We start from the raw sequence: 6,740 nt of genomic DNA on the forward strand, positions 1-6,740 counted from the left end.
ATATACAAGGGTGGATCGCAAGGAACAAAGATCAAAACCACATCCATATGCAAGAAATCTAATTACAATTCCTATAGTTGATTTTAAATGTCATGAGAGAGGAGTTGATCATGTGAAACATTCGAAAGCAAATGAATTCCCATTTTTTACTTTTCAATGCTAATTAACCTAAGCGAAAGCACCTAGATTAATCCTATCAAACATGCAATCAAACCCTAGAAAGCTAGTCAATCATGTCATGTTTAACGCATTACACATAGTGAAAGGCTATCAACTCAAGTGTACAACTTAGTATGGAAAAGTCCACCTAATTGCAATTCTCTTTAATTAAATTCGGTCTTTGCACAAAACCTTTACTACTTTGATTCAAGTTTACACAAAACGAAAAGTCGATTTCATGTTCTTAAACCTAGCACCATTCATATCAAAACCCTAAGTGTTTGCAACCACATAAGATTAAAATACAAAAGTTTTCTATCATGCAAATTTAATTAAACAAACCCACATAAGCAACATAAAAATCAACATATAGAAATCACAACTTTATCTCAAAACATATAAACGAGCTTTAAACTTTGCCCTTAACATTATTTGTTAACTAGAATCATAGTTCTACAAATCTAAACAAAGAAAACCAAAAGAAATTACAAGGAAAAAGATAGAATTACACCATGAAGGGAGTGGATGATGAAGAGCTTGAGACGTTGATCTTGAATCTTTAAAGCAAAACTTCACTATCACGGCACAAGGTGGATGATGACGGCTAGGAGGCTTCATGGCTTCTTCTTCTCTTCTTCTCTTTGCTTAAAAATGCAGAAACTTAAAACTAGAGTATGAAGAGAAAAATGGAAAGGAAATGGAGAGACAAAGAAGATGGAATGGATGAAGGAATGTGTTTTAGAATGAGAGGAGAAGGTGTTTATATAGGGAAGAAAAAGAAGAGTGAAATTGGAAAAGATGGAGTAAATTAGTGTGAGTAATGATGGAGAAAACATGATGATTACACCCTAAAACATGGAATGTTTTTGGGTGATGATGATGGTGGATTAGTGTGAGAAATGATGGAGAAAACATGATGATTACACCCTAAAACATGGAATGTTTTTGGGTGATGATGATGGTGGATTAGTGTGAGAAATGATGGAGAAAACATGATGATTACACCCTAAAACATGGAATATTTTTGGGTGATGATGATGATGGATTTCCTACTCATTTACTTCAATTTTATCTCCACCATTTGTAGGTAAGTGTGGACATAATGCTCATTTCACCATCATTTACTCCAATGTACCTAAGAAAATAGAAATTGAGTTAAAAATCGATTCGTTAAGGAATTAACTAAGCAAAATGTGAGGAATTAACTATTAAAATATCACATTAAAATGCTCCTATCAAATTCCCCCACACTTAGCTTTTGCTAGTCCCTTAGCAAAACAAAACAAAAAAAATCTAAAACAGAACAAAGACTTGACAAAAAGCAAGTAAATGACTCTATTGCTCCTAACTGTTGTCTCAGAGACTCCAAACTCATGGCTTTCACGTTAAACACTTAACCAAAATCACAAAGATAATTCCATGGTTAATAAACCTGTGACATTCGTATGACTAAGCAAGATATGGAGAACTTAAGTTATACAGTGAATGATAGCATGTTTCGAACAAGTCCAATCCAAACTCACAGGGCATACTCTCGATTTTTCTCTCAGAAATGGCTATGCTTAAAAGCTTCACACTCAAGTATATGCAAGAGAACAAATTTTAAGGCAACAAACAGCTTGCATATTTCATCAATAAACACATTTTGTGAAGAATTTTTAAAGACCTCATGAAATGACTAAGTGCACAAATGGACCTAAACCATAAGCTCGACTGCGTAACTGACTCCACTAACCAAAGACTGCCCATCTCAAGGATCAAGTCAGCACTTAAAACAAGTTGTAATGGGGCTAAGCTAGGGTTTTCGAAATGAAGATTAAGGATACAAAAAATCCTAAGGACCTAGCAGAGCATATAAGGACCACCTTATGTCACCATTTTTATGGGCCAATTATCATTGTTTTGGGCCCAGTTTCACTATAACAAACATGGGAATGGACAAAGGCATAATTTTCAACTTTGAGCCTTCTACAAATTTGCAAGTCCAAAACCACACTTCAACATTTTCCCAAGAGTTTTCTTTTCAATTTTTCTTCTCTTTTGCCGCTTTTCTTTCTTTCTTTCTTTCTTTTTTTTTTTTTTTTTTTTTCAAGGCAAAATTTTTTCCCTTTTTTTTTTCTTCTTGGATTTTCCCCACCCCACACTTGTCTTTCATCGTCACCCCTACATACTATGTCATGCTCTACTAAGTCCTTAAGACAAGGGTAGAGATATCCTGTACTAAGCTCATGGTAGGGTAGTGAGGGTGATGAAATAAAGGTTTTCAACGTAGGCTCAAAGGGGTTCATTCTAAGGAGTCCCACGACGGGCACAATTGGGGACACATGCTTGTTTGGCTTTGGTGGTTACCCTAATGCCTTCTATCCTATCCAGGATCAGTGCATATTATGGCATACAAGTTTTGACAGTCACAACAGTCGAGTTCTAGTATTCTCTAGTCCATTAAAATCTATGGCACATGATCATTGGATTTTCAAAGAATGATGAGGTTTTGCAAATACAGCCACGAAATTCTGGAATTATCAATTAAGCACTCGAAAAGAAAGTATTTTAGCTCAATAGCTCACTTCGGGTCAAATGAATTAGACTTAATCCTAGCATGCTTAATGAACCAAGTTACAATCCTATCTCAAATCTTCATACAAGCATCACAATGTCGATTAACCACGGAATTCAATTAAGTTCTATTTTGATTGTGAAAACCTTCAGCCATGAATTTGGAGACATGTTCATCCTAGACGTTAGGATCATCCTAAGACTCAAACACACAAACAAAAGCAACTAAATTTTTTTTTTATAAATTTTTTGACATTTTTCAAATTTTTTTTTTTTTTTTTTTTTTTTTCAATATATATGACTCAAAATAACAGACTCAAATATAAATCCCTTCCCCCACACTTAAATATTGCATTGTCCTCAATGTAATCAAGCATAAGCATGCAATGAAATAAGTAAGCATAGATAGAAGACATTTACGAAAACAAATCCTAAAAAACAAAAGAGAAAAATTGAAAAATAAAAAGAAATAGGGAAAGAGAAAGCAAATCTGATTTGCATGGGTTGCCTCCCAAGTAGCGCTTGTATTTTACGTCTTGCAGCCAGACGGTACCTACATTAAATAAAGTTAGTAACTATAATTAACAAAGAAATACAAAATAAAAACAAGTATAACTATTAATTACAAACTACAAGTATAATTAACAAGTATAATGTACATAAGACACAAGTTAAGTACTCAAGTGAGTATAAAACGTGAAAAGTATTTTTACAAGTTTAAAGTGTGAAACAACAAAATAATTTACACGTATAGAGTATTCACAAGTATTTCTTTTATTATAAACATTATTGATATCGAATCAAATTCCAAGCGGTAAATCAAGTGGACGTGCGGCCCAAGTATAGTCGCCTAGACACAAACTCCCTTTCAAATCGTTTGGGCAACCTTACTGAAATGGCCAGGTGGGGGAGGACGAACACGAGAGGAAAAATCCATTTTGGCATGAGCTACTCCCACATTGTGGTTTAGGCCCATTTGCAAGCACTTCTGGATTCAAAAACCCGTCATGAACGTTGTCCCCTTCCTAGACACCATTTCACATAGGCTATGCTTACTAAGATGAAAAAGTTCATAAGTGTGAAGACAGTTCAACAAGTGTTAATAAAGGCCGCCCTCAACCTTAAGGGACCTGAGCTAGGTACCAATAAGGGGTTTAGGCCAATATTAACAAAAGAGACTTCACCTATTCCTCTCAATTTACAACCTACAATTAAAATTCGTGTTCAATAAAATAAAAAATTAAACTAAGTTTTAAACAATTTATATACAACAAATATATACAATAAATGACACAATTTAACAAGTGATTTTTCAATTCCCCGGCAACGGCGCCAAAAATTGATGCGCTCAAAGGAAGCGCGCAATTTAACCCTGAAATATCGTTAGTAGTATAAGCAAATAGGGATCGTTCTATTCCGGGGATTGAGGGTACACTTGTAATTGTGAAACAAATAAAGAAAAGTATTATTTACAAAAATAAAATAAAGAATATAAATATATACAATTAACAAAATAAAAAGGGAGGGGGGTTTAAGAATTATAGAATTGAAAATTAAGATAAATAAAATAAAGAAAATGTAAAAACATATATACAAGGGTGGATCGCAAGGAACAAAGATCAAAACCACATCCATATGCAAGAAATCTAATTACAATTCCTATAGTTGATTTTAAATGTCATGAGAGAGGAGTTGATCATGTGAAACATTCGAAAGCAAATGAATTCCCATTTTTTACTTTTCAATGCTAATTAACCTAAGCGAAAGCACCTAGATTAATCCTATCAAACATGCAATCAAACCCTAGAAAGCTAGTCAATCATGTCATGTTTAACGCATTACACATAGTGAAAGGCTATCAACTCAAGTGTACAACTTAGTATGGAAAAGTCCACCTAATTGCAATTCTCTTTAATTAAATTCGGTCTTTGCACAAAACCTTTACTACTTTGATTCAAGTTTACACAAAACGAAAAGTCGATTTCATGTTCTTAAACCTAGCACCATTCATATCAAAACCCTAAGTGTTTGCAACCACATAAGATTAAAATACAAAAGTTTTCTATCATGCAAATTTAATTAAACAAACCCACATAAGCAACATAAAAATCAACATATAGAAATCACAACTTTATCTCAAAACATATAAACGAGCTTTAAACTTTGCCCTTAACATTATTTGTTAACTAGAATCATAGTTCTACAAATCTAAACAAAGAAAACCAAAAGAAATTACAAGGAAAAAGATAGAATTACACCATGAAGGGAGTGGATGATGAAGAGCTTGAGACGTTGATCTTGAATCTTTAAAGCAAAACTTCACTATCACGGCACAAGGTGGATGATGACGGCTAGGAGGCTTCATGGCTTCTTCTTCTCTTCTTCTCTTTGCTTAAAAATGCAGAAACTTAAAACTAGAGTATGAAGAGAAAAATGGAAAGGAAATGGAGAGACAAAGAAGATGGAATGGATGAAGGAATGTGTTTTAGAATGAGAGGAGAAGGTGTTTATATAGGGAAGAAAAAGAAGAGTGAAATTGGAAAAGATGGAGTAAATTAGTGTGAGTAATGATGGAGAAAACATGATGATTACACCCTAAAACATGGAATGTTTTTGGGTGATGATGATGGTGGATTAGTGTGAGAAATGATGGAGAAAACATGATGATTACACCCTAAAACATGGAATATTTTTGGGTGATGATGATGATGGATTTCCTACTCATTTACTTCAATTTTATCTCCACCATTTGTAGGTAAGTGTGGACATAATGCTCATTTCACCATCATTTACTCCAATGTACCTAAGAAAATAGAAATTGAGTTAAAAATCGATTCGTTAAGGAATTAACTAAGCAAAATGTGAGGAATTAACTATTAAAATATCACATTAAAATGCTCCTATCAATTATATCAAAGATCTTCCAAAAACGGAAGAAGAAAAACTAACGAGTGTTAGTAGAAAAATCAAAGAACAGCAAAAAACGCTGGATTCTATACTGAAGGACAAGAAATTGCCTACAGTAAAAAAGAAGACTAATGGATTCAAACCATTAGAAAAACCAGACACAAATCGTGTTCCTAGCATGATTTTTCTGGAACCATCTACTAGTCAGACTAGTATCCGGTATGAAAACCCGGAAAAAAGAGAAATAAAGATGTTAAGCATCTTTGGAAAAAAGAAAGGAGTTCAACTCCTAAATGCTGAAGAATTTGAGTTCAACGAGATTGAACAAGAAGTAAAAAATTCCTCAATCCCCAAGTTAGATTTTAAACAGATCTATAAAAGAGGAAAGTTTGATTTAATGGACAGCCATTATTTTAAACTACTGGAGATTACAACCCCAGCAACTGCAGGTGGAGAGACTGATCTTTTACTGATCACTCCAGCAGAAGTTGCCAGAGCACAAGCGAAAAAATATCAATTTATGCATATTGGAGCAGTCCAAGTAGGCATAAATCTGCTTGCTCGAGAAGGTATAAACTGTTCTGTCCTATGTGTACTACAGGACAACAGGTTAACAGACTTCCAAGCTAGTCTGTTAGGAACACTTGAAGCATCTTTATGCGACCAAGTAGCATATTTCAACTGCTTCCCCAACTTCACCACCAGCTTGAAAGATGCAGCTCATTGTCTCAGACTGAGAGTCAAGACAGACGGTATATCCATGAAAGAAGACATGCAAGAACTAGCAATAGTATACAGGATATACTATAAATTGATGAGTACTACAGTAGCCCCTAAGACAAGGATTACAAATATCCCAGGTCTTACTACTGGATTTCTCACCAATCAGAAGAACCATTCACAGCAGATCCACAAAGTTACTTGGAATGAAGTAACATTTCCCCTTGAATGGAAACTATCCGGTCCAAAAAAGCAACCGGAAAGAGCAAAAATCTACGAGAGTAGAAGAACTGGAGAAATCAGCCTCAACTTCGACAATCACAGAAAAAGTGATGTCTGTCCTGAGAACCTCAGGATAAACAGTAATCTTCTGAGAAGAAGCTACAGCACCAGAGAAG

Source organism: Rosa chinensis, chromosome 2, assembly GCF_002994745.2.
Source record: "Rosa chinensis cultivar Old Blush chromosome 2, RchiOBHm-V2, whole genome shotgun sequence".
In the NCBI taxonomy this organism is placed as follows: domain Eukaryota; kingdom Viridiplantae; phylum Streptophyta; class Magnoliopsida; order Rosales; family Rosaceae; genus Rosa; species Rosa chinensis.